Source organism: Zalophus californianus, chromosome 14 (assembly GCF_009762305.2).
Source record: "Zalophus californianus isolate mZalCal1 chromosome 14, mZalCal1.pri.v2, whole genome shotgun sequence".
Taxonomy (NCBI): Eukaryota; Metazoa; Chordata; class Mammalia; order Carnivora; family Otariidae; genus Zalophus; species Zalophus californianus.
In genome coordinates, this window is record NC_045608.1 from 59,796,520 (window position 1) to 59,819,016 (window position 22,497).

Sequence of the window (22,497 nt, forward strand, 5' to 3'; positions counted from 1 at the left end):
GACGGAACATTACAGATACAAAATTTCTGGAGCTTCTTCCAGGGTCATGGAGAAAATGAGGGACCCTGAAGCATTAGCTTTATGATTGTCACAGCAGATCTGCTTCTGTAGATATATTTTCACCCTACTCCCTAAAAAATACTGTGGCTATTAGTCCCAGGTTACATATTAGGAAATTGAGGTTTACAAAGATTAAGTAACTTTAAGGATTTCACTGTGAGAAGAGGTAGGATTGAAGTTAAAATGAAGGTATGTCTAACTCCAGAATCTGTTCTTAATCCCTTCACTTTACCATCCCCACTGTGAGATAAAATTAACCCGTCCTCCTTGTAAATAGTTACTAATAATGACAGTCTCCTTCTTTCTCAATTATAGCATTGAATTTTGAATTTTTACTCAGAGCTTTAAAATATTCTTCACATGAGCAATAGGTGCCAACTGTAAATCTTGCTTCTCACCTAAATAACATAAATTCCTCTTCCAGGGTGGGCTAAACCTATACACAAAGCAAAGTTACCTTGTACTGTGCTCCATATCCAGGAGTTATCCCTCTGCTCCTAGGCAGGATCAAGCCACAAACCAATGTCCAGGCCAAACCTCTTATTTATCCATTATTAAGCGCTTCTTCATACCTTTATGGCTCATAAGTCATGATTTCCTTTTTCTCATTGTCTTCTTCTTTTTTTTTTAAATTTTTTATTGTTATGTTAATCACCATATATTACATCATTAGTTTTTGGTGCAGTGTTCCATGATTCATTGTTTGTTCATAACACCCAGTGCTCCATGCAGAACGTGCCCTCCTCAATACCCATCACCAGGCTAACCCATCCCCCTACCCCCCTCCCCTCTAGAACCCTCAGTTTGTTTTTCAGAGTCCATCATCTCTCATGGTTCGTCTCCCCCTCTGACATATTCCCCGTTTCTTCCTCATTGTCTTCTAAGGGCATGTTGGTCTAGATACTCATTCCTTTTGCAAGGTGACAGTAGTTACACTTTGACCAGTTCAGAGCTTTGCCTATAGCTGCATGATAAGCAATCTGAGGGTAACAGCTGCTTCCTCCTTCTGTTCTTGGTGTTGTCATGCAGTGCCTGGGCCAGGAGGAATCACAAATAGGTACTCAGAAAGGCCATGCCGGTTAGATAGGTTTGCTTCTTGGTGTTAGGGATCATTATACATTTACATTTTCCTTTAGAAAATTATAATTAAAAAGACTTGTCAAAGCCTTCAAGTTACTAAAGAACCTAGAGTAGAGGTTCATTTTATCTTAAAAGTAAATCTGTTTGCCTATTCAGTTGGGAAATTCATGAATCCATTTGATTGAGCAGCTTTTTTTATAACTCATGTGTCTCTTTCTTACCTCGTATTTTGAGGACTTCTGGAGTGTGTCTCCCACCTGCTGGGCACTTTTTGTTTGGTGGAAAAATAAAAAAAATAAAACTGAATCTGAGATGGTGGATTAATCATTTCACCTGTATGCCAGGAGAAATATCTCAGAGATTTCCCTTATTTTCTGCCTTTAATAAGCTGGTTCCCTTCTCTTCTCACACAGACGTGACCCTGTTGCTTTTGGTGAGGTGGTAGATCTGGTGATCGGGTCATATGGAATCAAAATCCCCTTTAGTGCAACACACAGTGGAGATTTTAGAGACTGTCTTTAGGGCCCAACAAAGATGCCAGAATCTCAGTTGATAATATTATCTTCCTTTTTAATTTCTTTGCAGAACACTTTCTGAAAATTGAAATCCTTTATCTTAGAGCCAGAGATCTTAGCTTTGACCTAGTTGCCCTTTAGATATGAGTAAGAGCTGGTGTTGAATGCTACTTGTCTTATATTTGCCTGGTCTACTTGACTGCATAATATTTTGTGGTGCTGCTCTTGGGGAGCAGCTGACAGCTTTCTTCTCTTATCCTTAGTGAATAATTTCCTTCGCAGCCTACAGGACTTTAGAGATATAGTTTCCTTTTTTTTTTTTCCCCCTATCTTCCTGGTTAGGTTGAAATTATAGAGGTTATCAGAATTACAATTTGGATTCATTTTATGTATTTTGGGTAGAAAAACATTATCTGAATTATCAAAAAATAGGCATTTATATTATAGTTTCACTCCCCTGTAGTATTTAATCAAGGGCCCTTCTTGTCAATCAGTTTATTTACATTTATGTTACACTGTTCAGGCAGGGGTGTGTGATTGTGTAACACACACACACACACACACACACACACACACACACACATTCCTCCTGCCACTTCCTATCCTCCTGTCAATGGGCCTAAAATGGTGAAAATGCCAGAGCAGAAATGGGAATGAACAAACACCCATGTGTCTACTTTAAGAATTAGCAATATCAAACACTGAAAGACATTTATTGTATGTGGGCTAGGATTAGGCACCAGTGGTCTTCATTATAAACATTTACCTGTACAGTATGATGTTTTGAAGCTACTTTTTAGCTTGAGTTAAGGAGTGTTGATTGGTCGGGCGCCTGGGTGGCTCAGTTGGTTGAGCTACTGCCTTCGGCTCACGTCATGATCCTGGTGTCCCGGGATCGAGTCCCGCATCGGGCTCCCTGCTCAGCGGGGAGTCTGCTTCTCCCTCTGACCCTCCCCCCTCTCATGCTCTCTCTCTCTCATTCTCTCTTTCAAATAAATAAATAAAATCTTTAAAAAAAAAGAGAGAAAGAAACCATATTAAAAAAAAAAGAGTGTTGTTTGGTGTGCTTACTGTTTAGGAGGATTCAAAGAAGTTCTGCCCACAGAATTTACCAGACAGCATGCATGAAATAGTAACCAGCTGCTATGAATTGAATTGTGTGCAACCACCCCTCCATTTATACGTTGAAGCCATAAACCCTTCATGTGACTATTGGAGATAAAGACTTTAAGGAGTTGATTCTGGTTAGGTGAGGTCATGAGGATAGAGCCTTGATCTAATAAAACTGGTTACCTTATAAGAAAAGTAAGAGATACCAAAGCTCTCACCCTCTGTATCTCTCTCCAGGATACAGCAGGAAGGCAGCCATCTGCAACCAGGAAGTTTGCTCTCACCAGAACCTGACCATCCCGGCACCCTGATCTCAGACCTCCAGTCTGCAGAACTGTGAGAAAATTAACTTTTGTTGTTTAAGGCACCCAGTCTATAGTATTTCATTATGGTAACCTGAACTGATTAATATGCCATCAATATAGGGAAAAAATTGTAATACTTTTCAAATGCCAGGAAGACATAATCAAAAAAGTAGAACTGAATATGGCCTGAGCAGTCTGTAATCTCAAAGCTAGCTGGAAGGTTATCTTGGAGTTAAAAGGCAGATAGAATTTGGATAGGTGGACATGAAATCCTTGAAAAAGCAAGAGGATGGAAAAGTATAAGATTTATGTGATAGCAGCTATGAAGTTGATATGCTCAGACAAAAATGTTTATTTAGAGACATAAGATATAAAGACATAAACAGTAATTAAGGACCTTGAACAACTATCCAGAGGCTAGTATTCCCCCGCTTGACATCCTGGTGATTAAAAAAGAAACTGGAGAATGAAAAGAAAAGGAAATAGTGGACACTTGACTACACTCAGAGGTCGGCAGGCTGTACCTGGCCAACTAGACTAACTTGTTACCTCCCTGGAGTTATGGCGATAAAGGAATGTGAGATTTTACCCAAGCTTGGCAGGAGAGGCTCCTACAGAAGATGCTAGGAAGAGGATTGACACAGACACTACTCTGGGAACAGAATCTGTGTGGCCTCCAGACATTGTTAGAGGAGTTGGAGACACCTGGCTTGATATTTGTTCTCTTCTTTTGTCCTGGGTTTTATGTTCTGAGACTTGTCTGGCAGTGGAGAGAATAGATGTGAGGAATGGCATGCATGTTCCCTTGTTCTCACACAGGAGAACAGTTTTAATCTCACTAGAACATATAGGTACTGAATGTAATAATGGAAAGAACATCGGGTTTGAAGCCAGAAGAACCAGTGTGCAAAGGTTGGATGAGCTACAAAGCAGCTCTCCGATCGTGGGCTAATTTTTTAACCTTTCTGAGTTCGGGTTTCCTCCTCTGAAATGATATCTCATCAGGTTATCTCGATTACATGAGCTAACATAAATTAATGAAGTACAGTAATAATTACTTGATAGGTATTTTACAATTGTAAGGGATTTCTGTATCTCATCTCCACTTTGATTTATGTGGTGGTGACAGACCTCCATTTTATGGAGTAGGCTGGATTTATTTTGGAGTATCTTTCTCAGAAAAAGATAACTCATCCAAAGCATCCTCCCAAATGCTTAAGGAAATTTTGTTATAAACCTGAAGTGACTTTCAGGCATTAAAATGAAAATCTAAATTATTAATAATGAAGATGATAATACATATCTATTATTTTGAAAATGTAAATTCCCCCAAAATGTCAAGTACTGTGATTTAATTATTTTTAATAACCTGGTTTCTTCTGAGAATATAAACACGTTGAAATCAATAGTGGCACACATAAATACGTTGTTACTATTAACATCCATTTTTAGAAGTGTCGATGATCCCTTATAGTCCCACTGTCTTTTTATGGAAAGCATCTCCATAAGATACAAAGTTCCCAGGCCTAGCCTTCCAGCTTTGTGACTATTCTCCCATGTCCCACTTTGTAAATGTTCATTTGCTGGTAATGGCAATTTATGTCACTGTGCATTATACGGATGGCCTAATTCAAGGCCAGTCATCCAGTGGAGATGTCTTCACTTCGAGGGAAGTTGGTTAATGTTTGGAACCAGGATGTTTTATTGTACCATATCATTGAACTGTATTTTCTACAATGTCTTTTTACTGACTGCACCTAAAAACATTTCATTATGTTCAATCACATACACTCATTCTCATTAGAAGGTTATCATTTCCCCTGTAGTTATACCTGTCCAATGCCAGTGATGCCTCAGGTTTCTTATACTGCAGTAAGGGAAGTGTTGGTTTCAAAATGAAAATCCTTATTACTCATTAGGTGTCCAGTGGTTTAAATAAATGAAATGTGCCATCCTTCATTGAAAGAGACAGTGGTCCTGGTCAGGGTCTAAAATGGGCAGGAGAGCAGGGGGCAAGCTATAGGATTTTAGGAGCTCCAGCAGGCCTCTCCTGGGTCTCTCCCACGCAAGTCTCTCCAACTCCACTTGCAGCTCTTTCTTACGGGAAAGTTGATTCTTGGCATTCCTTAAAAATATCTCACTGACTTTCATTTGATTCATTCATTCATTCTTTTATTTTTATAAAAACCTTGGAGCACCGGTCATATTTTATGGTTTCTGTTTGGTTCTGCACATTCAAAAATGAACACTTAGTGTCACTAACATTAAAGAGAAGAATGATTACTAGGGATACAGTATACAAACAATTACAATGTAAGATTTTAGAACATTCAAAGCCATATAAACAAAGTGCTATGGATGGGCGCCTGGGTGGCTCAGTTGGTTAAGCGACTGCCTTCGGCTCAGGTCATGATCCTGGAGTCCCGGGATCTAGTCCCACATTGGGCTTCCTGCTCAGCGGGGAGTTTGCTTCTCCCTCTGACCCTCTTCCCTCTCGTGCTCTCTATCTCTCATTCTCTCTCTCTCTCTCAAATAAATAAATAAAATCTTTAAAAAAACAAAACAAAACAAAGTGCTATGGAAGCACAAGGAAATACCAGAGACTTCCCTGAGAAAGTAACAGATGCACTTGAGAAGGTTAGCAAAGGTGGCCAACTTGACAGGAAAAGCACTGACGACAGTCATAGGAATAGCATGTGGAAAGGAGGTGTGAGAGATCCTGACATGTTCAAATAAGAGCGAATAGGTATAAATGGAGTTAGCAGCTCTGTGGAAGGAGAATTTAAAGGCTATGTGGTAGGTCAGTGTGGGGTGGGATCAAAGACAGGGTGAGGCTCTGGGATGGAGAATGAGTCAGAATTGGATTGAAGTTTGTATTATGACTGTTGTTCAGTAATGATAACAATAAAGGTTGGTTTATTTTTGGAGCAATGATATTTTTATAAATATCAAAGTTTTCTGCATCAAAATGGCATCGTTAAAATGACTGTCTTGGTGTGTAATGTATCTACTGCATACATCCTAAGCCTCTGTTTTCCTTCCTTCCTTTCATCAAGCTAGAGAAAGCATTGAGTTAATTGTACCTGTCCAAACTGATGATGTGGTATTACTGTCATCAACTCAAAATCATCTGGAAGAATGATACCTTATAGTATCAGCTGATATTGAGATTAAATACTGAAATACCCAACTCAAACTTTCTGTTAAATTTCCTCCAAAATGTATTAGGCTTATGTCTCAAATCTACATAGCATAGAATAATTTATATATTTAATTACCAAGGGATAAGGTTTACATAAATTTTACCAAGGATTCACCAAGAAGTTATTTCTTAAAAAATACAGGTTTTCTGGGAACATGCTTGAGATTATTCTAAGACCAAATCAGTTTACTTGGAATTTTTTTTTCATTCTAAAATTCTTGTGATCACTGACTGTTGCTTTTATTTTAGGGTCTACATCATACTTTGATTTTTAATTTTTATTGTTTTTATGTATTGAAGCCAGCGTAGCAGTATCTTATGAGGAAACCACAGTTGCTCCTCTAGATTCTACCTAGGTTCTTGAGAGGTGGACTGACCGTCTTATTCATTTTCAAATTCTCCATCCAGTGTAATACTACTCTTTGCCTTCCCTGCTTTCCTACTAGTAGTGCAGAGATAAACTTATCATGTTTTCTCAGAAGTTTTACAAATTCTCCTTGTACACATTTCAGAATTCCAATTTTACACATTGTGTCTTTTTTTTTTTTCTGTGTCTTTTGTTACTTTTCACCTTGGCTTCTTTAGATGCTTATTTTTATTTTATTGTTCCTAAACTCAATACTTATTTTATCATGTATTTTACAGGCTGCCTAAAATCTGTTTGGTAATGAAATGTGATAAATACAAACACAGGGACCACTGTTCCTCACATAACACTAAGTGTAAGCAAAAGAAGACACTGTGCCTTTCCATTTTCTAGATGAGGCATTGAGGCTGAGTGAGATAACTTGATTGGAGATGCTGTCTAACCGAAATTGAAGCTGGGTGCTAGCGGGTAACAGATGGGCATGTGCTTATCAGCTGGTACCTTGTCTACAAAGCCCTTTGTTCTATGTATGAGCAGTGCTGCATAATTTAATAAATAGTTTCAATAATGATGACAGACAGGAGAAGAAAATTATAGTCAATCATGAAAAAAATGCTACCTGTGTTCAGGAAAATCAGGACAGAGAATCTGGCTTGCCATCCACCAGAGAATGCTGGGAGTTTAACAATTAAAGGCTGCTTCTCTAGAGACTAGAGGCTGTGTCTCCCTCCACATTGCTAATGAAGTATAATTCACTTTACCTTGCCCCCACCTTTAGAAATCAAAGTTCAAGCGTCCGTATCAGACGCATTGGAAAGGCGAGGTTGTCTCTCCCCTTGCAATACTGTGTCTCCTCTTCAGGGAGCATTCTCCTGTTTTATTAATTATTGTGCTTCGATGACATTATTATTCATGGACTAGCATCTCAAAATACTTGACTTACCACTGGGTCTGGAACTAATACTAATAAGTACAGGCTGAGTAGTGGGTGAAGTTTTTTGTTTTTTTTGTTTGTTTGTTTGTTTTTTCCTTCTTCTTTTTCTCTTCTGCATACAAAGGGGATACTTTTTTTCATAATCAGCTCCCCTGCACTTCTAAACAGAATTTAACCTTTTGATTCATTAGGGGCAGTGCCATAGAGGAATGCACCTCCAGGGCATTTCTTAGAAACGGGAAAAAAAAATCAAATTTCCACAGACCACCAAAAGAAAAAGCATAAAAATAAGGACTTGTTTAATTTGTTATGATTTTAATACCATTTACAATAATATTTATTTTGGAGGGCAGAGCGTCTTTGTTCACTGCTATGGAGTCAGTAATTGCAAACATGGTACTGTGTTGGTAAAAGGGATGTTGGTATTTGAGGTAAGCTTATAATATAATGAGACTGATTGTTTTAAGCAAACATAGTAGCATATATTCATTCAAAGAAGACAAGTCCTCCTCAAAGTAGCCAACATGAAAATCTATTGTATCACTTAAGAGTATATTCCCAATATTCAGCTGTTAATATCAAACAAACAAAAAGCTAGCAATATTATCAAGAAATAGGTTTGATTTCATAACGGAAAATCTGCGGGCATTTGGTCACCTGTTCTATGACAATAAAAACAAAGCCACTTTCTATTTTTTTTGCTCTGCTCTCCAGATCACAGTTACTTTTGACATTCTTCATTGGCCCAACATCATATAATGGCTGACTCACCTTTGGTATAACTTTTTATTTAAAGTGGAAGAAGGGGGAAAGAGGTAGGGCCAGGAAACTTCCTCTTGCTTCTTTTCTTCTTATCGAGAAATTAAAGACCCTCAGACATTTATTCTTTTATGTTCTTACAAGGAGTTGGTCTCCTATCTCTGTTAGCCACAATGAGGTTGGAAGACCAGGTATATGACTTTATATTCTGAAATGTGGGAGGTGAGCAAGGGAGAAGGGCACTGAGATCGAAAATGGTGCTGACCAAAGACAAGTGTCTACCACAAGCATAGAGTTATTTCAACAAGGTTTCATTTTTTTTAAAGTTCTTGTTAACGAAGTTCATTTTCAAATATGGGTTTTCCTTGTAGCAGACACCATGTCTGACTTTGGCTAGCATTGTTTAGTAGCTAGCATAATGCCTCCAAATATATGTATTGAATGAATGAATTCATGAGTTAGTAGGTGAACCAACACAGTTTCTCCACTAGGTACCTATGGGTGTATTGTATGTGGCTTTCAAGCAAAGAGGGGTAGATGATGGGTATATAAAAAGACTGGCAGCTGAAAATGTTAAGCCGAGGGGAACACTTTTTCTTTTTCGTGGATGAGGTGGTACAAACTATCATGGAAGGAAGATCAGAGATGGACTGAATACACCATGCAAGCTAGTCCAGTCCATGCCCTCCCTGTGTCCCCATGAACCAGAGACACATGCTTCTCACAGTTACCAGGGGCTGGAGCTGGATTCAGGGCTCTGATCCTGTACCCTATTGATCACTTGTTTTATTGCTTCCTGAAAGCCCCTTCATGCTATTTTTTCTCCAGGTCTGAATACTGGCAGTTCCAGCTGAGGGGAAAGTTTCCTATAAAACTTTAATTAGTTTTTCATTAATTCCTTTTTTTAATAAAGATTTCTTTTTTGTTCCTTTCACCTAATACTTATAAGCTACATGTCAATCTCCAAAACCATACCTCCATCACTGAAATTGCTTGAGCTGCCTGTGAGTTTATTGAAACTTCTGACTTTCAGGAGTTCTCAGCGATTTAATTTTTGAGAAGCTGGGGTTGCCTTTGTATTTTATGTCTGGGAAGCATCCTGGCTGGAGTCCCTTCTACCTGTCGCTTAATGAACATCTGCAGAATGATGAAGGAAGACGCTGATGTGAATAAAGGAAAGAGTATGACTAAAATTCTCCTGAAACAGTAATTCCATCACCAGCAATTAAAAAAAAATAAGTGGACTAATTCACCCCTGGGCCTGGATTTGTGGTTATTTTCTGCCCTTCAGCCTACACTTCCTCTAATCTCATGTTCTCTCCTACCTCACCCCGGCCTCACCTGTTTTCTCAGGTTCACCAGTGCTTCCTCTCCCCATTGTCCAAACAAATTATTTAAATTACTGCTGCTGTTATACATTTAGAGCTGTCATAATCATTATTGGGGTTAATCAGTGGAGTGATACTGTGAATCGGATGACTATTATTACTTCCCTTTAATCGAGTTAGCATAAACTAGGGTACCATGAGGTTAAATGGGATCAAGCCAGCAGTGGAGCCCAAACTAACACTCGGGTTTTCTCAGTCTTAAATAATGATTTTTCCTATATATGCCAAGCCCAGAGAATCCAAGAAATCTAATGGAGTTATTATTTGTAAAGAGTGCCCCCTCCTAAAAAACTGCATTAAATCTAGTGGATTTAGGTTCAGTCCCAGTTGAGCTTAAGTTATATCTGTCCTCTGCAGGGATTAAGACTTTTCTAGGCATGTCTGGTAATCTGGCAAAACATATTCAAGAAGATATTTTGGGGCTGCCTAAAGTCTAAGGAGTCTTCTAGAAATATTTTAAACTTAGCTTCATTGTGCTTAGAGTATGTTGAAATTTGCCTTTGTTAGAGTGCATGATTTTTTTTTTATTTTTTAAAGATTTTTATTTATTTATTTAATTGACAGAGAGAGAGAGAGAGAGATAACGTGAGAGGGAACACAAGCAGTGGGAGTGGGAGAGGGAGAAGCAGGCTTCTGGCTGAGCAGGGAGCCTGATGCGGGGCTCGATCCCAGGACCCTGGGATCATGACCTCAGCCGAAGGCAGTTGCTTAACCAACTGAGCCACCCAGGCGCCCCTAGAGTGCATGATTTTTTTTTGGTAAAATTTCCATATATGCAGATAAAAATTACTTACTTTCTAGCCGTAAGGTAAAATGTCATATATGTCATGCATGTGATATGTATGATACATGTCATATATACATAAATGTTGTACAATGACACTTCACCTAACAACTGGAAATAATTTTACATCCATACATACATGTACACATATATGTGTGTATACATGTACATGCATATATCATATATATGTGTGTGTGAATACTTATATAGATAAATAAAATCTCCTTAAGACCAAACCTGTTAAAATCTATATGTTTAATGATTTTATTTCTTATTTAATCCATCAGTTACACACATTTTAGACATTCATGCTCCATATCACTTAGGCTTTCTCTCATATCCAACTTTCATGTCCCCGTGCTACATTCTGAAAAACTTCTCCAGGTCTTTACTGCATTTCGTGACTTTACACTAATTCTTTCTTCAGCTATATTTAATATGCTTTTAAATCAGTCTGTTAAATATATCATTTTACTTTCATATCTAACATTTTTAGAAATTATATTTGCTTCTTTGTTTGTTTTGTCATTCCCTTGCTGCAATATTTTCAAGCTTATAATTTATATACTTAAACATAATAATTTTAATTATTTTATAATTCCTTGAATAAAAATTTAATATTTGAAGCCTTCGTTATATACAAGTATGATGTAAACCCATTTTACAATAGGAACGAAGGAGATTAAACACTTAGAAATAAAAGTAGTGAAAACGCACAAATTGATACAAAGAACAATTTAAAAAATTCTAAAACACAAAAGGAGGCTGAACAAATGAAAAAACATGCCTTGTTTTAGGATAGGATGACTCAACATTATAAAGATGTCAGTTCTTTCCAATTAATTTGTAAAATTCAGTGCAATTTCAATTAAAAATACCAATAAGCCATCTGTGGAAAAATTGATATTAAAGTTTATATTGGAAAAACAAATATACAAGAATAGCTAGGGAAGCACTGGAAAGAAAACTATGAGGGGTATATTAGTTTTTTGAAACTACTATAAAAAATTACCTAAAACTGGATGGCTTAAAACAAAACGACAGAAATGTATTATTTCACAGTTCTAGAGGACAGAAGATTGAAATCAAGGCTCCAACAGGAATGTACTCCCCAGGAAGTTCCAAGAGAAAAATCCGATCCTTGACTCATACAGTCTGTCGGCTGTCAGAATTCTTTGGCTCTTGGTAGCTTCTCTGCTTTTTCTTCATATTACCTTCTCCTCTGTGTCTGTCTTGCAGATCCCTCTGTTGCTTTTTTATAAAAACACTGTAATATCATTTAGGGCCCCTCAGATAACCCAGTGTAAGCTCCTCCCCTCAATTTAATTCCATCTTTTGTCAATAAGGCTGTATTCAGTCTTTGTTCCTAGAAGGTAATATTCACAGGTTCTGTGGATTAGGATGTGGTCATATCTTTTTTGGGGCCACCATTTGGCTAACTACAAGGTTTGAATAGACTTTTTAGACATTAAAACATATTATTAAGCCTCTAATTAAATCACATGACATGGGTACATGAATAGACATACCTACCAGTAACTAAAATGTAAGGCCTAATACTAGACCCAACTACATATGGAGATTTATTGTATGACAAAGATGTCACTTCAAATCATTCAGATACAGGGAACTTTCTAATAACAATGCTGGGACGACTTAGTAGCCAATTGAAAAAGCTAAAATGAGATCCAAATCTTATCCTTTATGTGAAGTTAAATTCCAAGTTGATTAGAGATCTAATGTATAAAAGGAAACCATTAAAGTAGTATTATAAAATGTGAGTACATTCCTTTTTTTAAAATTTTATTTTATGTTGTTAGACACTATACATTACATCATTAGTTTCTGAAGTAGTGTATCATGATTCATTGTTTGCGTATAAAACCCAGTGCTCCATTCAATACTGCCCTCCTTAATACCCATCACCAGGCTAACCCATCCCCCCCCCTCCCCTTTAAAACCCTCAGTTTGTTTCTCAGAGTCCATAGTCTCTCATGGTTCGTCTCCCCCTCCGATTTTCCCCCTTCATTTTTCCGTTCCTACTATCTTCTTCTTTTTTCTTTTTTTAACGTATAATATATTATTTGTTTCAGAGGTACAGGTCTTACACAATTCACAGCACTTCCTTTTTAATTGTGTTTAGGAAAATGCTTTCAATGACTGAAAATCAAAGATAATAAAAGAAAAAATTTGATAAATTTGTATTTATAAAATAAAACCATGAATGACAAGAGATACCATCAACAAGTGAAAAGACAGATTGGGAAAAAATATTCATAATATATGTCATCTACAGAGAGCTAGTGTCCCCAGTATATAAAACTTACATAAAATTGAAAAACAAATAACCAAAACCAAACAGGAAAGTGAGAAAAAAAACATGAACAGACAATTCAGATAAAACAAGAGATGAAATTGACTCTGGGACTCATGATATAAATGTTTGTTGTTATAATTAGAGAAATGTATTTAAAATAACACAGATACCATTTCTTACACATCTGTCTGAAGAAATTAAAAACAATACAGCACATTTTGTTGGCAAAGCTAGGGGAACAGGCACTCTTCATTTATGGCTGTTTGGTACATCAATTGTTACAGCCTTTCAGAAGGCAATTTGGTAATAAATAACAGAATGTAATATGCACTTAGGTTTTGGCCCAGAAACCCCATTTCTAGCTATCTCTGAATATATACTTAGGCAAATATCAAAATATATGTGTATGAAGGTTTTCCTTGTAGCATTGTTTGCGATTGATTACGAGATATTGTAACAAACCTAAATGCCCATATGTCCATATATTAGAGAAGGGTTGAATAAACTGATATAGTTACACCACGGGGTACTATGCCACTATAAAAAAAAATTGAAGATCTTTATGAACCAGATATTTGAGTGAGTTCTAGGACATGTTTATAATTGGGGGGAAAAGCACAAAATAATATAGTATTCTTTCTGTAGGAAAAGAGATATAAGAAAACGCACAGCTACCTACTCATTCCTAAAACAGCAATACAAAAAAGATAAAGCAAACAATAGAGACTGGTTACCTCCAGGGGGGATGGAAGCAAAAGGGGTGGAAAGAAGCAAAAGGGAGGATGGGACTGACACAGCAGAGATGAGGGATACCTGAGATTTCTCTGATTACATCTTTTTTTATAGCTGTTACTCTTAGAAACAAAGTTATCTCTATTTCATATATCTCCAAATAAATAACTCTAACCAGAATATGGCGGTAGTGCTGGGCTGCTGGCAAAGGCAGTATAAATTCCTGATCGGATGCTGTAAGGATAAAAGCAAGATGAATTGTACATAAAGGTAGGTATTTAGTCACTAACTGTATTTCTTATGGAAATAGAGATTAACAATCATGACACTCATGTGTACAGCAGAATTGAACAAATAAATAAACAAATAAATTTACCAAATTTACCAAAGTTAGTAAGAATTAGTTTTTTTCTGTTGGAGAAAGAAGTTACGAAAAAGGAACAAAGGAGTTAAATGTAGCCCTGTGATACTGGATTAGAATCCAAGGTATAAGCATGAATGCATAGTGGTAGATATAGGTACAGATACAGATACCAGTATAGACATAGACATAGAGATAGATCTGTATTCACTTCTATCAACATAGCTATGCATATAGATACAGATGTATCTGCCCAGGGGGTGTACGTGTGTGTGTGTGTGTGTGTGTGTGTGTGTGTGCACAGAGAGATGTGTGCATATGCCTGCGGTTAGTATACAGACACATATATATTTTGTGTGTGTGTGTGTGTGTGTGTACACACAGAGAGGGAGAGAGATGTGTGCATATGCCCGTGGTTAGTATACAGATACGTGTGTGTGTGTGTGTGTGTGCGTGTGTGTACACAGAGAGAGAGAAATGTGTGCAAATGCCTGGGGTTAGTATACAGATACATATACATATGTGTGTGTGTGTGTGTGTGTACACACAGAGAGAGAGAGAGAGAGATGTGTGCATATGCCTGGGGTTAGTATACAGATACATGTGTGTGTGTGTGTGTGTGTGTGTGTGTGTGTGTACACAGAGAGAGAGAGATGTGTGCAAATGCCTGGGGTTAGTATACAGATACATATACATATATGTGTGTGTGTGTGTATACAGAGAGAGAGAGAGAGAGAGATGTGTGCATATGCCTGGGGTTAGTATATAGATACATATGTGTGTGTGTGTGTGTGTGTGTGTGTGTGTGTGTGTGTGTACGTACGCACAGAGAGATGTGTGCATATGCCTGCGGTTAGTATACAGACACATACATATTTTGTGTGTGTGTGTGTGTGTGTACACACAGAGAGGGAGAGAGATGTGTGCATATGCCCGCAGTTAGTGTACAGATACGTGTGTGTGTGTGTGTGTGTGTGTGTGTGTGTGTGTACACAGAGAGAGAGAGAGATGAGTGCAAATGCCTGGGGTTAGTATACAGATACATATACATATATGTGTGTGTGTGTGTGTACACAGAGAGAGAGAGAGAGATGTGTGCATATGCCTGGGGTTAGTATACAGATATATATGTGTGTGTGTGTGTGTGTGTGTGTGTGTGTGTATTTTTTTTGTTGTTTGTTTGTTTTTTACATTTGTCTCCTGACAGGGCTTAGAGTCAATGATACCCTAGTAGCAAGGAGCACACCTAGCATACATCTTGCTTGCTAAACAGCAGTCTCCAAGAAAAAGGAACAAGTTCTATTTGGAGAAGTGGTTGATTCCAGCTCTTGGGCAGAGCAATTCAAGGTGATCCTGGAGTATCCTGTAGTATTAGAAAGTAAGGAAGTTCTCAAGAAAGAATAGGCACTTGTTTAAACAATATAGGAACCAACTTGAAGGAGCTGCTAATGGCCAAAGCTGGAACAATTACAACAAAGAAGAACTGAATTTTAACCTGTAGAATAAAATAAATAGTTATGAATCTGTTTTGATATAAATAATTAAATAAGTGGGCGAGAAGAGATCATTCCTTCTTATAGATTTCCTGTCAATCTATTAATTCTGTTAATCTAAATTTTTCTGTTAGTAAATGCAGAAAAAAATCAGCATTAAGTAAATAGCAGAGCAATGGTTGTTTGCAGACAAGGTCCCTTGATGGATGCTCATATTAGTGGGTGAAAGCTTGAGGAGAAATACATATATTTCTTGTATATTCTCAAAATATCAACCTGCAAATATTTATTAACTAGAAAGGAAAAGTTTGTATATTTATAGTACAGAAACTCAGGAGAAATCAAGTGATTAAAGTTAATGTCACCAAAAGTAAGACAAATACTATCATGAACCCTTTGATATGATGAACTGAGAAGAACACAGTATCATTTCTGTGGTTTTCTTGCAAAAAATACATAACTTCAGTCTAATCATGAGAAAATGTTAGACCCTAACATAGGGATATTCTACACAACAATTGACAAATATTCTTCAAGTGTCAATAACATGAAAGAAAAGGAAATACTGAATAAGTGTTATAGATTAGAGGTGACCAATAAGAAATAACTTCTTAAATGCAAAGGACACAAACATGAACATGAAAAAATTATGAAATTCAAATAAGGGGTATAGTTTTATTACTAGTATTGTGCCAGTGTTAATTCCTGGTTTTGATACTTCTATATTTACCCAGGGTGTTAATATTAGAGGAAGCTGGGTGAGGTATATACAAGCACTGTTTCATTATTTTTGCAACTTTTCTACAAATCTAAAGTCAGTTTTAAAATGAAAAGAAAAAAAAACTAATTATTTTCACCTCTGGGTCACATTTTTTGATTTATCAACTTGTCACTTTTTTTTTTTACCTCCTCAGAATTTTTTTCCTACTAGCTTGTCATTTACGGTGCTTTGTTTTAATTACAAGAGTTAAATGCTTACAAAAATCTAAAACACAAAATGCATGAAATAAAATTAGAAAGTCTTCCATAAATTTCCAGAGCTCCTATCTAGAAGTAGAATTGTCTTTTGAAATATTTCTTTATTCTGCTTTTGAACCATTTATTCTAGAGCATATCAAATATGTCTTAATAATTTTTTATTGTTAAAATATGTGATTAACTAGCTTTGGCAGTATGCACTGTTTATGAATGATGTAGGTAGAAAGATAATCTTAGCATTTATAAAGTTGCTAGAACTGTCCCATTTAAATATATGATTATTATGATTTAATTTAGTCCCTCCTGATTCCTTTGGGATATTTCTCCTAAGAATGGAAAGCTCAGGAATAGGGCTCTAGTTCTACAATTCATTTGCCATGTCATCTTGAATAGGTTGCTCAACTACTGTAGTTCTCAATTTATCTGCCAATAAAATGGGTAAATTCTCACCTGTCTTTTAACTCTAAAATGTTATAATTCCACAATAAATCTTTAACAGTATAATTTCAAATAGTGGGAAAGATGAGTGGAGGACATACTCTTCAAAGGCTCACTTACCGGTCTCTGAAATCATATTTCTGGCCAATCTATGCTTATTCTTTATATTTAATTTCTTACTATGGTTTCTTAGTTTCCAAGCATAGCAGAAGTGGTTAAAATGAATTCTAGAGCCAAGTGTCTGTGTCTGTGTTCAAGTGAGACTCTGTGACTCCCTACCCATGTGGACTTGGGCAAGCTATTTAACCCCTCTGTACCTTAGATTCCTCATAGGAGGATAGTAACCACTTCCCCTGTAGTGGCTTCCTGAGGATCAAATGAGTCATAGTGGGTAAAGGCTTAGAACACATGGTATCCTGGTATCTTATAAGTATTGAGCAAGGTTTGTTAACTAAAATACATTGATTCATCTGGCTACAATGGTTCATATGATACTGTAAGAATGCCATTTATTTTTACTCTTAGAAAAGAAAAACAGCAACAATGGAGAAATCTGAGTACCTTAAGTCAGGATTTGCTTAAGAGTGTGTTACTTTTAGGAAATTAGTCAAGTTTCTAGACAATTACAGAAATGGTTCAAGAGGGGGCATCTGGGTGGATCAGTCGTTAAGCATCTGCCTTCAGCTCAGGTCATGATCCCAGGGTCCTGGGATCGAGCCCCGCATCGGACTCCCTGCTCTGCAGGAAGCCTGCTTCTCCCTCTCCCACTCCCCCTGCTTGTGTTCTCTCTCTCGCTGTGTCTCTCTCTGTCAAATAAATAAAATCTTAAAAAAAATAAAAAGAAAAAAGAAAGAAATGGTAGAAGAGTTAGTGTAGCTTCTCCAAAGAACAAACTCCACCCAAATATGAGGAGGTGGCATAAGTCCTGGAAGATTTCATTTGTATGTATGTATGAGTGTGTATGTATATGTGTATATATACACATTTTTTTTTTTTCCAGTGCACTGACGTTCTGGTCAGAGACTGTCAGTGGCCGTTTGAGAACTGGCAGCTCTTTTCTCCTCTTCATTCTCCATTGTCATTGTTACTGGCATTGTTATAATTTATATTCATCTGATTATCAGAGTGTGTCGAGGCCGACATGTCCAGGAGAGCTGGGTTGAGCACAAGAGCTGCTTTTGGAGTGAGATAAACAAACAACAAACAAAAAGACTTTTCGATTCAGCAGTTCCCTGAAGTGTGTGATTCATATATGAGTCATTCTCATGAAGTGGATAAAATTCCCATTTACAAAGTCAGAAATGAAAATAAAGTTGTTTTTAATTTAGGAGACCGAAGAGTGGGATGAAATATCTAGCTCAAGAGGCTTCTTCTGAAAATGGATTTCTAGCAGGAAAATCTCACCCCTCTAAGCATAGAGATGCAAATTTTGCCTTCTATAAGCTAATCAAGACTTTTTCTATTTTGGAAAGAAAACAAAGGAAAACCAGCGTAATCCTGAGTAAACCTGGCTTTTTCCTTACTTATTGGGTCTCACAGGAAAAGCAGATTGCAATGTTTAACTCTCTAATATATGCAATAAAAGATTCCAGCGATACTGTCAAGCTGACTACTTAGCCATTCAACTCCTTTCATATTATACACATTGCTATGCACTGTCGCTTGAGATTACTTTGTGCAAGAAAGCTTTGTTAGGACAGAGTAATTTGATGAATGTCAAAGCCAAATGTATATAGAGAGATATAGATATAAGGGATGGGGCCAATCTGATTTCTATTTGACTCCCACACAAATCACATTTCCAACACATTTCAATGAATCACCGTTAGATGCCAGGTTGGCAGACATGACACATTCTGGACATGGTTAGAAAGATAGATTTGGGATGTTTCAAACATGGCCCTGTGAAGGGCGTTTTTTTTTTTTTTTTTTTTTTTTTGCAGAAACATCAAAGAGTACAATACTGTATTATTTCTGCAGTATATTTTAACTGAAAGATTTAAATGAAAATCGCACTATATCTAATGGTTCCATGTAAGAATTACTTTTTCTGATTCTTTGTTGAGAGGGGCCATTCTTCATGGTATCTTTTTCATATTTCTAGAAGATACATTCAGCAAGTCTGTCAAGAGGTGGTTTCTGCCCCATGAGAGTATTTACTTATGATTGGGTTGAGGAGCAATGATAGGAGAAATCCTGTCCAGCTGCACCATGTGGGGAAGAGCTCTCCCAAGTACACACATTCTCCCTGCGTAGCCGGCCTTGTATGCAAAAGAGGGGACAAGGGCTTGCAAGTAGCACGGTGCTGTTGGACTGTTGAGATTGGCCAAGTTATTGGTCTAGGTCTCTTTCTCTTTAGTTTACATCTCTTTGGATAGAAAGTGCCCCATCTTCACTACTGTAGCTATTATTCCGGAAGAGCTGTGGGCAGATGAGATATAGTCACTATGATACTGAGAATGAATGTAAAGAGTCCTTAACTTAAGATTATTTATGGTTACCAAATCTCTCTTATTAGGATCCCTAGATTTTGAGAATATAACTATTTTTATATTTATATTCTTAAATATATATGTAAAATTTATTTACATATACTTCTTTGAATAAGTGTTTATGGCATACCTAGATTGAATTTTATCTCAAGAATGAAAGATGTTTAACTCTGTGAGCTGACCTTCTTTACTGATTGAGATTCTTTTTTGTTGATTATCGAGTTTCCTAACTGAGGATATTGTCAACTATCAAAGTATGAAAATTGTGTGTAGGAACCTAACTATGAAAGCTGCATGGGAGCTAATTGGAATGCTCTATTTGGAAGGACCTTGGTGTCTTCTATACCAAATTCCTTATTTTATAAATGAAGAAACAGATACAAAAGTAATTCTTCCCTCAGTCACAAAACTACTGAAGGAATTGACTAGACTAGGTTTCCACATACTTCTGCTGATTAAATTCACACTGCAGAAGATTGTTTTGAGTGAGAATTGTTATAGATAGATGACCATGAATGTATAATTATACCCTCCCAATGCATACACTTTGTTTCTCCCTATGTCTCAACCATGGATATCCAGGAAACTCTAAGCTCTTTTGGAACCTCTGGAAGGATGTCTTTACTACTCAATATAAAAGAGAAGAGGTAAAACTATGCCTCTTAATTGATCACTTTGTGTGTGTGTCATGTACAGGTTTAAAGCACAGATTCCCAACTGGTTGAAATCACAGTTCCAGCAAGTTATATAAGGTGTCTATTCCTCAGCTTTCTCATCTGTGAAGTTGAAGTAATAATAGCAACTAATTTCATAGGGTTATTTTGAAGTTTATATGAGTTAATATAGACAACATATATGTAAAACATGTAAAACAGTATCTGACCTTTATTCAGTGTTATAAAGTGTTAGCCTGTTATGATTACCCTACAGTTGCTTAGGGCTATGGGAGGAGAAACAGTGAACCCCTTTGTTGAGAAGGTGTATAGATAGAACCAAATTAATTTCTTCAGACATCTCTCCCAATATGCTTCTCTCTTCACATGCAGCTTAACAACAACATGCTGTTTTCCTTATTATTCCCTTTATTTGCAATAGCTCTTTCCCCTCCTCTCTTGCCTCTTTACCTAGTTAACTCTTCCTCATTCTCCAAAATATAGTTTGAGTGCAACCCTTCTAAGGAGCCTCTACCTGATTTATGTAGCTCTCTTAAACTCCGATGTTCATCTTAATCATATTTCTGGATAATTTATTTATTTACTTATTATTTATTGGTTTTATTTAAATTCGAGTTAACATATAATGTATTATTAATTTTGGGGTCAAATTTAGTGATTCATCAGTTGTATATACCACCCGGTGCTCATTACATTAAGTGCCCAACTTAATTCCCATCCCCCAGTTACCCCATCCCCACTCACCTCCCCTCCAGCAACCCTCAGTTTGTTTCCTACAGTTCATCATCTCTTATGGTTTGCCTCCCTCTCTGTTTTCATCTTGTTCTGTTTTCCTTCCCTTCCCCTATGTTCATCTGTTTCGTTTCTTAAATTCCACATATGAGTGAAATCATACGGTACTTGTCTTTCTCTGACTGACTTAATTTGCTTAGCATGATACACTCTGGTTCTGTCCACACTGTTGCAAGTGGCAGGATTTCATTCTTTTTGATGGCTGAGTAATATTCCTATATATATATAATCACCTCTTCTTTATCCACTCATCTGTCGATGGACATCAATGCTCTTTCCAGAGTTTGGCTATTGTGGACATTGCTGCTATAAACACTGGGGTGCGTGTGTCCCTTCAAATCACTATTTTAGTATCCTTTGGATAAATACCTAGTAGCACAATTGCTGGGTTGTAGGGTAGTTCTATTTTTAACTTTTTGAGCAACCTCCATTCTGTTTTCCAGAGTGGCTATATTGAAATAATCTGTTTACCGAAATGAAATGCTTACATTCAGTGTTATGGGTACTCTTACATCCCCAATGCCTACCAGAGTGTGCAGCAATATTAGATGCTTAAAAATATCTGTTGAAATAAACTGAACTGAACAAGCAAGAAGCATATTTCTATTTATCTTAGAGTCTAGAACGATGGAGGTAATGAAGAAAAAGAATATGTTGAGAGACTTAGAGAAGGAAGTGTCCATTTGATAGAAGGTAAAGAGGGATTGGTCAGTGTCTAGAAGTATCTAGAGGTACTTGATATAAAGAAATGAAAGAATATATTTGTGGTGATATAATGGAATGACCTGATTATAGAGAAACGGACAGTTTTCATGAGTGATGTTCATTTATTCAGTCATTCCATAAATTTGGATTTATTGGACACTATGTGCCAACCCCTGTTCTCTGTGCTGTGTACACTCATATCAACAGTTGGGAAAGTTACTTAGTAAAAACTACCCTCAAAAAAGTCAAGGCCAGAAACACATGGGAAAGAATCTTTTATACCTTGACAAGATAGTCTGATCCTAAACCTTTCCTTTCTCTGACCTACCTGGCTATCTGTTTTAGATATTATTTTTATAAATGTATAAATAATCACCTGGGATGCAATCCCATGGGGGAAATAAAAGCATTAATAATTCAGATCACTACCATATCTCTGCTAAAGCAAGATATTATTTATACTTATATATATATACACATATATAAATAAAATAACTTTGTATCCACTAGATGCTCATCAGCTTTCATAAAACTACAGCACAAATATAAATACAGATATTACCAACAAACTTTGGACTCCGGGCCCCTGCCTTCCACAAGGTGTAAACTAGGATAACATTGGCAGAATCAGTAGATTAGGTTACTTAGAATCTTGAATAAATCATTCATGACCTGCTCTTGAGTTCACACTATCTTCTTTAGCCTCTTCCAACTTCATGGTTTTATGCCTTTCTTAACCCAGTGACACTGAAATATGTTGAAAATGAAGTCATTTCTTTGGTTTTCCTTGGCTCACCTAGAATGGGTTTTGGCACAGAGTACATATTTACTTATAGATTGAGAAGACTTTAAAGAGATGGTTCTGTGGAAAGAAACGTAGACAGAAGAAAGATGGAGGAGTTTTATAAAATCCAGAGGGAAAGGGCTAGACACAAAGCTCTATGGATGAGGATTACTGAAGTACTCAGAAGCCAAGTGGGGTGGCTCTATCTTTATCCACAGATCACCTGC